Here is a 15,085-nt window from a genome sequence, read left to right as displayed (position 1 = left end):
CTTCCTTGAACTCTTTAGAAAATAAATTAGGCTTGTCTCACTGTATTGTAAATATCTGAAATGTAATCAATGTAATCAATGTGGTCGATTCGCAGTATTGTCAGCCTAAATTTGCTGGTGATAGATTGACATTTTGTTTACTGAGTCTGGTTGCTGGGATTTGGAGTACTTGAACCTTGGGGGAGAGAGGGGTAGGCAGGCAGAGGGGAAAAAAAGGTATAATTCTCGAAATCTCCTCAGATTTCTTTCTAGTCTATCTAAGAATGAATGCCTGTTTGTGTTCTTCTGATTCAGGTGGTGGGCGGGGTGGGGTAGGAGAAGGAACCGAACTCGCCTTACCTCCTGGTGTTATGAGTATACTCATCACTTGATGTGAGGAACTCAGGTGTAAATTCTAGTATACTCTTTTTACTTCATAATAGGTTAAAATAATCTCTCTGATCTAAAGGGAGGGAGGTGAGTTGTGGCTTCCAGACACCCAGTCTCTGTGGCTGTACTGCCCATTTGAGCATTTTTTAAGGTAATGCAAATGGTATATTTACATTAAGAGTAGCACCCTTATGATAAGCCAAACACAATTATTAATGTGCCAGAGAATATCTGGGTAAACTTAAAAACGCATGTTCTAATTGTGCTGTATTCATGAAGGGTCAAACTAAATTCTGAGCTGCAGAAAGGAGCTGAAATGCAGCTGCTGAGTTCAAGTGCACTTAAATCTTTAAGATGTTCTGTCTGGCTGATGTGTGCAGAGCATGTACTGGCAGATGGTATGTATTCACTGACCATTAGCTCTTCTTTAAATTACGTTTATGTACCTCATACATGGCTGGGTTCCCAACTACTGCCTCTCTCGGGCTTAAGCTTAGAAAATTCAAGAGTTTATCATTCAAGTACTCATTTGATTTTTTGCCTCTTACAAAACACTTTGTGTTTTCCATGATGCAGCTGTAGCCCATGTGTATGTGTGGGTGCATACATATATGGATGTGTATGTACACACACACACACACACACACACACACAACATGGTTAAACAGCAAACTCCCAGTGAGGAAGTGAGCAGACAGCTTTTAATCACAGCTGCAGCCACTGGGGGGTCCATTTGAAAATGTGTCACAAGCAGTAACCACTGAGTACAGTCTTATAAGTGAAGGGGGAGTGCCTCTTTCAAGTAGCACTTGGCTTGGAAGTCATTCTTTCCCTGCCAGGAGCCATGGCACTCTGAAATCCTTTCTGCTGGAGTGAAGAAAGGATTTTCTGACACACACCTACGTAGGTGCTTGTAGACATGTAAGAGAGCTGCAATTTCAACCTGTACCAAGATCTCTGCAGCAACAAACAGGAACAAAAATAGCCAGTACAGGTGAGAAATAAAATAGAATTGATGGAGATTTCTTACTTGAAAGTCTGAAATTGTTACTACTATTGTAGAAGAAGTTGGGACTTCTCTGCAATTCATGTATCAACACCAAAGGAAGAAAGTAACTGGTCCAGTATAGAACAGTGTTGAGTGTGTGCGAGAATGGAATATAGGGTGTGCCAATACAGGACAGCCATGAGGGTCATCAGAGACCCAAGGACAGATAGCGCAAAGGGAAGAATCTATCAGAAAAATTGCAACAAAATTTTTCACCATGTCCTACAACTGCAATCGACATCAAAACTACACCATGATCATTTGTCTCTGTTAAGTATTGTTAAAGAATAAAAATAAGTCCCACTCATTGACTACTGTACCAGATAGGCTCTTCAGATACATGGAATGTTACCCAAACTTAGTGTGGTATTAGCCTCTTTTTATGGGGAAGAGACTGAGGCTCAGAGAGGTTGAGCGATTTGTGCCAAAGGCGCACAGCTGAGTATAAAGCTCAATTTTGAACCCCAGTAAGGTAGTTTCCCAAGCTGGGCACTGTAGCTAAGTGGTTAGTGTGCCCACCCTGCACATGAGGGGCAGTGAGTTCAAACTTTGCCTTGGCTTGCTTAACAACAAAAAAAAATTTTAAAGGAATGTTTAAAAAAAAATTTTAAAAAACCAACAAAAATCTTCAACCTTCTATACTGTACAGTAGGCACTAAGTGAAAAAAAAAATCAAGGTTCATGGGCGTGGTAATTCAAGGGGTATCCAAGAGTTTTAATTATGAACTACAGAGCCAGTGAAGCCATGAAGGGTGCGAAAGCCTGGGTAACCGATGGCCAGAGCATCCTATGCAGTATCTTCTTCCCTACAGAACGTAGGAACTGAACACCTCCCTGGCTGACACTGCCTGGGGGAAATCTGTGGGGCAATATGTGGTGTAGCAGACCAGACATCGGATAGTGTTCAATACCCAGGCTTGCATTTAGCTTCACCTCTAGACAATCATAGAAAGCCACATAACTGTTGTTGGCCTCATCTGGAAAATGAAAAGGCTGTAATAAAACACTATTTCCTTAAAAGCGTTCTACAAACTCCTGTCCCAAAAGCTATTCTATAATGAAAGAGTTCTCCAGTTGTACCCACTTGGAAAACACAGCAGGGAAGTCTACCAGGAAAGTAACCCATCTAGTTCTGCTTATCCTTGTACATCCCCAAATTATCTGACCATGGGAGATCTTTTCCTTGTAGTTATTTCCTTATATTGTCTCATATATCTTGAATATGCCAGCTTGGATTATCTGTAAATTACAACACAAATTTCCAATAACTCTATAATCACAGGCTAGATGATTTCTACAAAAACCTGTTTGCCCAATGCCTCTCACAGTCTAACAATTTTGTCTAACTGATATTCGAGTTAATTTATGTGCAGTTACTATACAGTAATAGATGGTTTGTTATATAATAACTGAATATACCCTCATCATATGCTAATTTCTGGTATCCTTTCACATTTTAAAGAGAGATATCCCAGTGTATTCCTGTTGTAAAATCTTTAACAGCAGATGCAGGACTCTGCACTAAGGAGGAGAATTTAACTGGGCTTTTCTTTAACCAGGCTGCTAAAAATAATACCATATAAACAAAGGTATAATTCAGCTAAAGAGTTTCAATAATTTAAGTGACAGAGTTTTTGTAAGCATAGTCATTCTCATTTTATAGTCAGAGAAACTAAAGATAGTGAGATCATTAACTCAGCAAAGCAGCCGTGTCCAGGGGCAGCCACGCGATGGAAATAGCCACACCTCTCCAAACCGAGCTTGAATTTGGTCCAGCACATTTTTATGTACATACAAACCAACTATAAAACAGGCAATCAGAGCAGCTTTGAGAGAAATGTAAATAAGATAGGCAGGCTTCAAAAAGCCAAGGAAACATGCATTTGGTTGTGAAGTACCAAATGGTAAAGTTATATACAAAAGGTCTATTTCTAGAATTCAATAGAAAAATTATATTTGCTGTACAGAAAAAATGTATTGGATCCTCCTTCTCTCCCAAAATGCTCCATTTCAACTTAAGACAAAAAGGCAACAACAAGTTCCCTACAGCTAATTTAAGATGCAAACACATCATATTCTGTGTTTAATTTCTCCCACTGAAAAGAGGTAAAAATCAAAATTACAAAAGACTAAGAGGGAGAAACTAGAGCTTGGTTGGTTTGGGGTAAAGGAAACTTTGATTGTGAAGATTGTTATCCTTGGTCATTGGAGAAAAGCAATTTTTCTCTTTTACCAATAACCAGTTTTATCCATTAGCTTAGTTCTCCCAGATGTTATAAAATATTTCTAACTTTTAACATTCAATGTTTCCTCCTCTTTCCAATAATTTTTAAATAAGATGACATTTTATCTTTTATAAGTGTTTTTGATTTATGAAAGTATATATACATGCATATAGGAAGGGACGTATATTATATATGTAAGGATATATTCACACATACATATGCATATAAATATGTGGTCGGAAACTTTAAAAACTTACGAAGATCAAAGAAGGACACTAAAAGGATGATAAATTCACTCACAACTGATTATTTTATTTTAAAAGTAGCTTTTAGACTGTAAGCAAAAATTGTTTTGAGAAAAACATAAAATACCACACTTCCAGCAAATATTCAACAGGCGCCAATTTGCATTACAGTGTATTTAATTGCAAAGCTTATACATACATATCCATGATTATCTCACAGTAAATTCTCACAGCAAAATGTTGCTCCCAACTAGACTGCCTTCCTCAACCCAACATGCTTAGCTGCTCTCTCTTTCCCCTGGGTCTCTCCATTTTACAGTTAATGTGGCTGAAATTTTATTTAATCCTATCCCAAAATAAACAGGATGAGCATTCTGTGAAAATCAAGCATGGCATTCAAAATTCCAAGTGAATGCTGGGGTTAGATAACAAAGTCCTAAAGAGCCCCATAGGGCACAGAGCCTCCTGGGCATCCTCAGACCCCACAGGCTGCAGGAGTTAGCACTAATGACTGGGCCAGGAGTGAATTGCTGTCTCTTCCACCTTGGTTTCCATACCAACATGGCTTTCTATAGCTCACAGGGGACATTGTGAGACTTGAGTGAGATAATGTGCAGATAATGTATATGAATATGTTTTGAAAGATAGAGAGTATTACGCAGATAGACAATTTTCTGTAATACTGCTTTCCACATTAAGGCATCTTACTGTGGATTACTTTTCTTTCCATGCCTTCCAAGCAGGAATCACTAAACCCCTGAAGCTGCAGAAGACCCAGTACAGTAGAAACTCTGTAAGTTGACCACCTGAGGGACTGTAACAGACTGGTTAACATACAGAGGAGGTCAACGGAAGGAACGAGGCCTATTGTACTGATACGTACTGATGTGGAGCATTCTGGTCTGTGAAGATCAGCTCAACTTAAAGAGGGGTCAATGTAGGGAGGGTCACCTAGGAGGTTCTACTGTATATACTGTAGAGGACACTGTTGCGTGCTGTCCAAACCCTTCCTATGGTGCCAAGTCACTAATTTCCAGGAATGAGGGGCCTGTAATGGCTCCCAGCAGCAGAGTCAACCACAAAACCTAAAACACTTACTGTCTGATCTTTTCACAGAAAAAGTTTGCCAACCCCTGAGGTCCATCCTGGGTCCATGTTCCAGGACTAGCATTTAATTGGAAAGGCCATATTCCAGGCTTGGCCACCCCCACAAACCATAGCTTCCTCACCTCCATTCACCATTCACCATTCTCTCACCCTGCACTTTGCTGTTTAGGATGATTTATATTAATTTGCATAAAATGAATGCCTTGTAGATCTGCAATAAAGGAGGTTTTAAGTCTGTTCTTCTTTGGTTAAGTTAATTATATTCAAAATATGTGTATTAACTAAAATATTTTGGAGACATTCCCTACACTTGCATGGAGTCAGAGAATTTTAAGGATTTAGTGAGTTCTGTTGTCTATGCCCTTGGGGCTAGGGGCCTAAGACTTGATCCCCTAAACATCCCATGTCCAGCCTTTGGGTCTGAGAGTATTAGTTGTCTGGTGACGAATATGCGAGAAATAGATCTTGCTTCTAGAACCTTGCCCTATCTGCCTTAATGAATCTTTCATGCAAGATAGGCTATGTTCACTTCAAATGACAGAGAACTGTGACTTCATCAGGCTTACAGACAGATTGAAAAAACTATTTTGAGATGGTTGGTAATAAAAGTTTAAGAAATATCTGCGTGTATGGCAACTCTTGGCCTCAGAACTTGTTTTCATTATAACCAGAATGAAGGGTTGTAGATGATGAGACAAGCCCTCACCCATCCCTAACCATCACTGACTACTGTTATCTACCCAAGAGAACCTAACAGTTGTGCATATAAATTTTGGCTTAGGCTATCTGCAAGACAGCCCACTATATGAGTTGATGACTCACAGTTTGATGAATCCCGTGTTAGAGGCAGGAAAGATCATCACACATGAAATAGGGTGTAGAGCTTCTGTACAGTTGATGCTGTGGGCAAATTACACTTCTTACCACCGCCACCACCCCAATACTCAACACTTTATCTAGGGAATATGTGGCTAGGGTGAACGTCCAAAATCATCTTGAAAGGAAAAAATAAAACAGCAGATGTCTGATTTCTTTTGGTGTCAGAGAGCGGCATTTCATTTAGCAACAACAAGTGAACACATATGGGCAGACTTTAAGAGTCTCCTGTCTTTTTTCTGAACCTTGAACAAATAAATATACTAGTTCCTTTTTCCCCAGCAGCATCCACCTAGAGTCTCTATCCCTCCATGTCCTGTTAACTGCTTATACTTTAGAAGTGAGTCCAATTAAGGATGAAAATAGATGTACTTGTATGTAAACATAAACAAGCAAATAAACAAGCCAAACAGCTCATCAATGTAAACCTGTAGGTTGAAACAACGTAATAATCATGAAACAGGAGTCCGCCAGTTCTGACTTCTACAAAGCATTTAACACGCAGATGGACATAGGACACCTCTCATCTGGACCATCACCTTGAACCTCTACAGCTCCTCTGGCCTCAGGAGGTTAAAATGACAGCATGGGCAATGCTTCATTTATACTTATCTGGGAAGAAAGGGAGACACTGATATTGACAACCTAATAGCACCATCAATTCAATTTCTGCTGCCTTTGTGAAAAAGCATCAATAAGAGTTCAATCCAGCCTCATCCAGATCTGGTCCTTTGGTAATGGGGTTATACAACAGTATTGACATTGCTTACACATACCCTGTATTCATACATTCTTCACAATCTGATGCCTTCAAACAGGTATGAGGATTTAACCAGAATACAAGTCAAATTAAAGTCAATGTATACATAGTGATTTGAATGTACAACTGCTTAGGAGTCACAAAGAGAGAACATCTGATCTCCTAAAAGTATGACACACACACACGCTATGTATACTGTGTGCAGACCTCAACGTGTGTAACTTTTTACAAAAGTGAGATACGCATTCAGTTCCCAGAATGGGAAAGACCTGGTCCTAGTCCCAGGGTGTTTAAGCTGAGCTCTAAGAAGGCTTAAGGTTTTTAGAGTGGTGCTTGTAGGGCCTCAAAGGGAGGGTGGGGAAGACTAAGGTAAGTTTTTAAAGCCTTCGTGGCCCCTCTCATTTATTTGGCATGGCGTCTGCAGGTTACTTGAAGAAAGGGACTCACAGGTGTGCCCACACTGCATATCTGCAATGCATCATAGAGGCACCAAAATGACAGTCTTTCTGTGGGTTAATGGCTAGCTTATTCGAAACACTCAGGTGTTAGCCCCTACTGCTGAGCCCTTAGCAGGCAGACATGTCTCAGAATTCCCAGTACTGACACTATGTCAGATACAAATTAGACTCTCGGTAAGTATGCTTTCATTGCCTACCTGATAGGGAGGAAGGAAGGAGGGAGGGAGGGAGGAAAGTTAAGGGCAAGGACGGCCTCTGGTTGCTATTTTCAATGTAATTAACATATTTAACTGTGTCTAGATTTTTTTTTTTTTCCTGAAATCCTGTAGTGTGACTAACCCTGGCTACTTTCCTTCGCTGGTTCAGTGACACAAACACAGCCACCTATATTCTCCTTCCAGAAATGGAAGCGAGTTCAGTTTGTGTGACTGCGTTGCTTTCCTCTACTGTGGGATAAATGGAAGAAAGGGTTTCAACACTGGGAAGGACAGTCGTACTTTCCCCTAGGACTCAAGTTGACAAGAAGAGAGCTGTTACCAAACGAGTTGAGGGGACGAGCTCAACAAAGTGAAGACAGCAGAGCTCTGAGTGGCCCAGGTCTGAGCAGCGCCCGCCTCCCACAGGCCCAGTCTCGGGGCTCCATCCAGGCCTTTGTTCAGCCCAGAAGACTCGCCCTCCACAGCCTGACACTGCCCCTGCATGATGGCCAGCCCCGCCTGCCATAGCCCTCCTTCAGGGGCAGGGTTACCAAACAATACACAACATGTTAGAACTGCGCTTTTACCACAGGTGTCCTCATTATATAATTTTTAGAAAATGTTTATTGAAGTGAATATCCCATTAAACATACATACACATCTAACTCTGGCCTTCCGTTTGGTGACATAGCTGAGCAGAAAAATTTTTCTTCAAAAAACATCCGTTCCTTATAATTCAGATTTCCATAAATAAATAGAAAAATCCATCCTGCCCCCTGCTGACAGACTAATATTCCTAAAAATCCAGTTCAAAACTTGACTGTGTCCACATGGCCACCTGAATTGGGCCCCAAACTCCCGCAAAACACACCAGGCCTTCCTCATTCAGACCTAGGGCCAGCTCTCCTCAAGCTGCCCCTACAGCTGGGCACTGCACAACCACAGAGCCTGCCGCTCACAGGGCAATGATTGTAAAATGGCTCAGACAATCTTCTGGTATGTGGCAATAAAGTATCTGGGGGTTGCCTGCTCTTACTTCCCACAAACACCCTTTGGCCCACCATGGGCTGACTGTGGCCATCCCTTCCAGGCCCTGGCCATCCCCACACCCCAGGCCCACTGTGCCAGGGGGAGCACGTGGGCAGTGGAGCCCGAGAGCCTGTTCTCAGGCCTGCTGTCACTTTCCACTTGCTGAGGGGCACATCTCTCTGAGCCTCTATGACCCTGAAAGGATAATGGGGGTCATAACAGCATGTGTCTCAAGGGAGAGGCTTGAGGTTTGCAAATTAAATAAAGAATTCAGAAACAGTGCTTAGAACAGCTGGACTACACAGCAACAATAAGAAGTTTCTATAGCCTTGCTCCATGCTCCATGTGCCTGACTCTTCGCACAGGTGTGAGAACGTTTGCAGAGAAGCTCCTTAAGCTTTCTCAGATTTTAAAGGGAGTCATGATCCCCTTCCCTCTCTGCTCCCTGCCATACCCCTGCAAAAAGTAAGTCACTAACTAACTCCTGCGAAGGAGCCGAGCCTAGCCTTGTTTCTCCTGCTCCAAGTGTCAGGACAATGCCCAGCTCATTATTAAATATGCCCAGGCCTTATTAAATATCCACTGACTTTATTTGAAAAATGAAAATAAGAATAGTATCAATAAAAGATGGATAGTCAGAAAACTGTTAGATTTTTTAAAAACTAAGTTACCCAGAAGTCTTTTGAGAAGGAATTTGCTCTATATATCCTAAAGCCTTAAGATTTTAAGACATAAGTAACTGTCAGGAAGGTTGTAAATTCCATAGAATTTTATCTCTCAGTTAAAACAGTACTTGGCTGCATGTGGCGACTCACTCTGGGATGCCAAAGCTGGTTGATTGCTCAAGCTCAGGAGGTCAAGACCAGCTTGAGCAAGAGTGAGACCCTGTGTCTACTAAAAATAGAACCACCAGCCAGCCCTTGTGGTGGGCGCCTGTAGTTTCAGCTACTCTGGAGGCTGAGGCAAGAGGATTGCTGGAGCCCAAGAGTTTGAGGTTGCTATGAGCTGTGATGATGCCACGGTACACTACCCGGGGTGATGGAGTGACACTCTGTCTCAAAAATAAGCAATAAATAAATATATAGATAAATAAATAAAATAAAACAGTACCTGACTTCTAATTTGACGAGGTTCATGTCTCCACTGCTAACGGAGCCAGTCCATCTCTGTCCAAAAGGGCATCATTGCCTAAGTGATTCACTACAGGCATTCCCTTTCCCTCCAGTCCCAATTTGCAATATCATGCCCCGGACCCCTGGTAAGTGTGGGCCGCTCCAGTGCTGCTTCTCTCTTTGCTATTAATCTGAAGGCTTTCCCTTGGCCCACGCCGTCTTCAGTGGAGTTCCCCTCTCATTCTCTGCCCTGGGTCTGCACATGGCTGCGTCCAGCACCACCCGCTCTCCTCCCTCCTACTCCTGTAATCCACTCTCCTTTAATATTCCAAAGGTGACCCTTGACTGTCCTTTGAAAGCTGCTCCAATTCAAAAGGCTTCTGAGCTTTTAAGATGAGCAGAGATAACATAATTCCAAGGAAATGGGGGTGGGGAGGGAGAGAGAATGTGATTGGAAAGATTAGCTAAATCTTCTCATTCCTGGGGATTTGGCCACTCACAAAAACATGACCTGAGTGGTTTTTTTTTTTTAATGGGTTCTCTCCATTCTACCAACTGTCTTTATCAACCCCTATTAAAAATGTTTTGCAGATTTGTTTCCAACACAAACCATAAACAGAGGCTTAGGTAAATATTTCTTTAAATCTCGAGCCTTTGAAATTGAGGGCAGTTCCAAACCCAGGCCAGCCTTTATTAATATTTGCTTGCATACTCTTTGTTTTGCGTGGATTGGGGGGCTCTGCATCAAGTCTACTGAAGACAAAACTGATGCAATTCCACAAATATTCACAGAACGTTCATCATGTACAAGATGTTGGGCCAAGGACCATAGAGAATGTACAGATTAGGAAACATTTGCTACCGTTGAAAATTCACCTTAGTGTTCAGCATCATCTACGCGCCCAAGTCTACTTTCTTTCATGGTTCACAACATTTCCTTGTCATTCTGATCTGTTTCTGTAAAAGGTGTTCTAAGCATGTGCATTGGGCACCACACACACACACACACACACACAGCACTTTCTCTCTTTGAAGTATTTTTCTTTTACCTCCTTATGGTTGCTAGTGATAAACACGCTGCTCCTTCCAGGGAGTTTAAAGCAGGGGTTCTCTAGGCTTCATTTCTCATTTTAGGAAGGTAATCGGCAACTGGTGACTGCTGTGTCCCTTCTGAAACTCACACACTGAAACAAGGTACCCGCAGGTCCATCTGTAGGTTTGTGGAAGGCAAGAGCTGTGCTGCTAGGAGCAGGTGAAGCCTGGGAGTGACTGCTGTCTGCCCCTGAGCATTTGCAAAGATCCTCTGCTTACTATCCTCAAACACCTGCTATAACTAGAAGGGCTGATGTTGTCAAGAGGAAGACAGGCCTATTTGAACAAATCAGTAAGGCACACTCATAAAATTATGTAAAAACAGATGAGCCAAAGTCTTCCTATACAATTGGCTCTGTTAAGTGAGTTTGGAAGGCTCCACCTGTCCCATTCCCACTCAGATACCATTAATTTGCTTAGATGAATGGTTCTTAGATTAATTGAACTTCAGTGAGGGCTGAATTATCCTAAATCTGAATATGTAGGTGGGGTCTGTCCCATTGACACTGATGGAAAAACGTTCCAGAAGTCTCAGTCACCCAGGGCTGGGATCCAGCCTCATTACCTAACCACCCCCAACACTACACCATTTATCTCCACGTGTGTGTAGATTTTGCCTTAAAAGTTTTCTCTTTCTTGCACAAAACAAATGAGAATGAAATATTGTTGAGTTCTGTTACTCCCTCCCACACTCCCCTTACAAGGCTGTGCCCCTCTTCCTCCAGGCCTGTGAGCAGATGGCTCCTGCCGGGTGCCGGGTGGGATGTGCACAGCTCACCCTTGGCTTTCAGATTGTGGGGAGCTCACCCGGGGGAACTCATTTCCTTAATATGTCAAGAAAAACTCTAATCAAACGTGCAGAATACTTAGCTTTTTAAAAACCATCTTTTGCCTTAAAGAGAAAATAAATTAGCATTGAGATAAACCGGGAAACAAATGTCCCAGTTTTGATTTGACTGTAGACATAGCCAATCACAATGGATTTTTAAACATGGAATATTTGTTTTTTAATCCAGTGGAAAATACTTTGATTTGCTGCTTGCTACACAAGGATTATTGGAAATATTTTCTCTGACTGAATATCGGTAGCATTTTTGATGTTTATTTATTTATCCAACAGAGTTGTGAGTGAGCACTGCGTGCCACCCACGCGTCTAAGTGATGGGAACACATCATTGAACAAGACAGATCATGGCCAGGGCCCTCCTGCAGCTAAAATTACAGTGAGGAAAATAGAGAAAAGCTAAATGAACAATTAAGTAAGTATGATGTGGAGTGGTCATGAGGACTAGGAACAAAAACAAAGCAGGGTATAGGGTGATGCGGAGAGGCGTGGGAGTGTGACTTACACAGGGTGATCAGAGAGCGTGACCGGGGAAGGGGGAGGAAAAGGCCCCTCGCTGGGGGCCTGGCTGCTGCTCTCTGGCGGGCAGGAAGCTGATGGGGCCATGGGTGCTAGAGAAGTGGCTAGTGGCGAGATCAAGTGGGGGTTTCTGGGGCATTGTGAGGACTTGAAATTTAATTCCAAGTGTGAATGTGAGAGGAAATCACTTGAGAGCTCTAAGCAAGGCCTGACGGGATCTGACTTGCTTTCAAAAGGCTGCTTCGTAGGAGGTCAGAGTGAAATCATGGAGCAAAATGCCTGGTAGTTGGAGCACTAGATACACTTTTTCAAATTTAAGTCTTCTTTTGTCCTTACTTTCTTACCCCAACAGCCTCTCTTTTAACTAAATTTCCTTTTCATTCTTTCTTTGTGGTCATCATTTTGTTTTGAGATGGGGTCTCTCTATGTTGCTCAGGCTTGTCTCAGACTCCTGGGCTAAAGAGATTGGTCCTCCTCCTGCCTCAGCCTCCGGGCTGGGACTACAGCCCTGCGTCTGGGACTACAGGTGCACCACTGTAGTGGCGCTCAAATTCCATTTGGGAATCAAAGGAATCATCTCTCAGCTGTACCTACTGGCTGCTTCCTTCTGACCTGTTTGGCTTAAGTGGTTTATTACCAAAGTTCCCAGAGGTTCCTATGGATGTAAGGAAGGGAGTGAGTCCCTAACATCCCTGAAGTCCATCCCTGACACTTGACTAACTCCCTTTGCAGTCATGCAAAAGTCACTTTAACTTCTAACTCTTGGGCTTAAGCGATTCTCTTGCCTCAGCCTCCCAAGTAGCTGGGACTACAGTTGCCTGCCACATGGCTATTTTTTGGTTGTAGTTGTCATTGTTGTTTGGCAGGCCCAGGCTGGATTTGAACCCACCAGCTCTGGTGTATGTGGCTGGCACCCTCGCTGCTTGAACTACAGGAGCCAAGCACACTTTAACTTGTTTGAATATAGTTGACTCTTGAGCAAAACAGGTTGCAACTGTGTAGTTCCATTTACACCTAGATTTCCTCCCACTTCTGCCATCCCTAAGACAACAGGATGACTAACATCTTCCTCTTCCTCCTCCTCAGCCTTCTCAGTGTGAAGACTGCAAGGGTGAAGACCTGTGTGATGATCCACTTCCACTTAATGAATCGTAAATATATTTTCTCCTCCTTATGATTGCTTTTTGCTTTCTCTTTTTTAAATTTCAAACTAATATGAGGGTACAAATTTTTAGATTACATTGTTCTCACTTCTAAGGTAAAGTTTCAGTTGTAAAAGAACTCCTCACCCAGGAGGCGTGCTGAACCCCCTGGCATTGTACATACCCAATAGCTGGGATCCCGCCAAATGCCCTACCTCCTTCTGTCAATCATCCTCCCCCTCCACCCCTCTTCCTCCTTCCCCTGCCCCCATAGTAGACTGTATTTGTGTTTTATTGTTCATGTAAATATGTAATTATTTATATATTGGTTTCATATTAGTATTGAGTACATTGGATATTTAATTTTCCATTCTTGAGATACTTTACTAAGAAGAATGTGTTTCAACTCCATCCAGGTAAACATGAAAGATGTAAAATCGCCATCATTTCTTAGGGTTGAATAGTATTCTATGGTATACATATACCACGATTTGTTGACCCATTCATGGGTTGATGGACATTTGGGTTGCTTCCATGACTGGAGATTATGAATTGAGCTGCAATTAACATTCTGGCACAGATGTCTTCGTGGTAAAAGGATTTTTGTTCTTCTGGGTAGATACCTACTAATGGGATTGTAGGATCAAAATGGAAGGTCAACTTTTAGTTCTTTGAGGATTCTCCATACTGCTTTCCATAGAATTTGTATTACTTTGCAATTCCACCAGCAATGTAGAAGTATTCCCTTTTCTCCACATCCACACCAGCATCTGCAGTTTTGGGACTTTGTGATGTGGGCTAATCTTACTGGCATTAGATAATACCACAGAGTGGTTTTGATCTGCATTTCTCTGATGATTGAAGATGATAAGCGTTTTTTCATGTGTTTGTTGGCCATTCTTTGGAGAAGAAGTCTTTTTGTCTGTCATCTTTGGAGAATTTTCTGTTGAAGTCTCTTGCTCACTTATAGAGGGGGTTGTTTGCTCTTTTCTTATGGTTTAAATTGAGTCAACTGTAGATTCTAGTTATCAGACCTTTGTCAGATTCATAACATACATAAATCTTCTCCCATTCCAAAGGCTGTTTTGTTTGTGTTGCCCTTAGCTGTGCAAAAGCCTTTTAGCTTGATCAAATCCTAGTTACTTATTTTTGATGTTGCTGCAATTGCCAAAGGGGTGTTCGTCATAAAATCTTTTCCCTGGCCAATTTTGTTAAGAATTTTCCCTACACATTCTTCTAGAATTTTTATTGTTTCATGTCTTAAATTTAAATCTTTTATCCTGCAAGAATCAATTTTTGTCAATGGTGATTTTCTTACTAAATTTTTTTCTCTAGTTCTCTCTACTGTAAGAATACAGCATGCAACAGATAAAACATACAATATATGTGTTAATTGACTGTTTATGTTATCAGCAAGGCTTCTGGTCAACATAAACTATTAGTAGTTAAGTTTCAGGAGAGGTGAGCCAGCATGATGGCTCACACCTGTAATCTTAACACTCTGGGAAGTCAAGTGGGTTCTGGAGGATTCCCAGTGGAAGCCAGAGGATTCCTTGAGCTCAAGAGTTTGAGACCAGTCTGAGCAAGAGCATGACCCTGTCCCTACTAAAAATAGAAAAATTAGGCCAGTGGCTCATGCTTGTAATCCTAGCAATCTGGGAGGCCAAGACAGGTGGATTGCTTGAGCTCATGAGTTAGAAACCAGCCTGAGCAAAAGCAAGACCCTGTCTCTACTAAAAATAGTAAAACTAAGGCAAGAGGATTGCTTGAACCACAGTTGGAGGTTTCTGTGAGCTGGACGCCACAGCACTCTACCCAGGGTGACGGCTTGAGACACTGTCTCAAAAAAAAAAAAAAAAAAAGGAAAAAGAAGAAAGAAAGAAAAATTAGCTGAGCATTGTGGCAGGTACCCGTAGTCCCTGCAACTTGGGAAGCTGAGGCAGGAGGATCACTTGAGCCCAGGAGTTTGAGGTTCCTCTAAGCTAGGCTGACACCATGGCACTCTCACCTGGGGCAACAGAATGAGACTGTCTCAAAAAATAAAAAAGTTTTTTTTTTTTTT

At 42.0% G+C, this 15,085-nt stretch overlaps 1 protein-coding gene across 1 annotated transcript in view; it reads right to left on the bottom strand.

The window, feature by feature from the left end:
• The window catches only part of POU6F2 (POU class 6 homeobox 2), a 478,769-nt gene that overhangs the window by 382,479 nt on the left and 81,205 nt on the right, over positions 1–15,085 (bottom strand).

The sequence above is a fragment of the Otolemur garnettii genome, unplaced genomic scaffold (assembly GCF_000181295.1).
Source record: "Otolemur garnettii isolate 467f Iridium unplaced genomic scaffold, OtoGar3 scaffold00119, whole genome shotgun sequence".
NCBI classification, from domain to species: Eukaryota; Metazoa; Chordata; class Mammalia; order Primates; family Galagidae; genus Otolemur; species Otolemur garnettii.
Note: the sequence above shows the minus strand (reverse complement) of the source record. Positions and strands in the feature narration are given on the sequence as shown.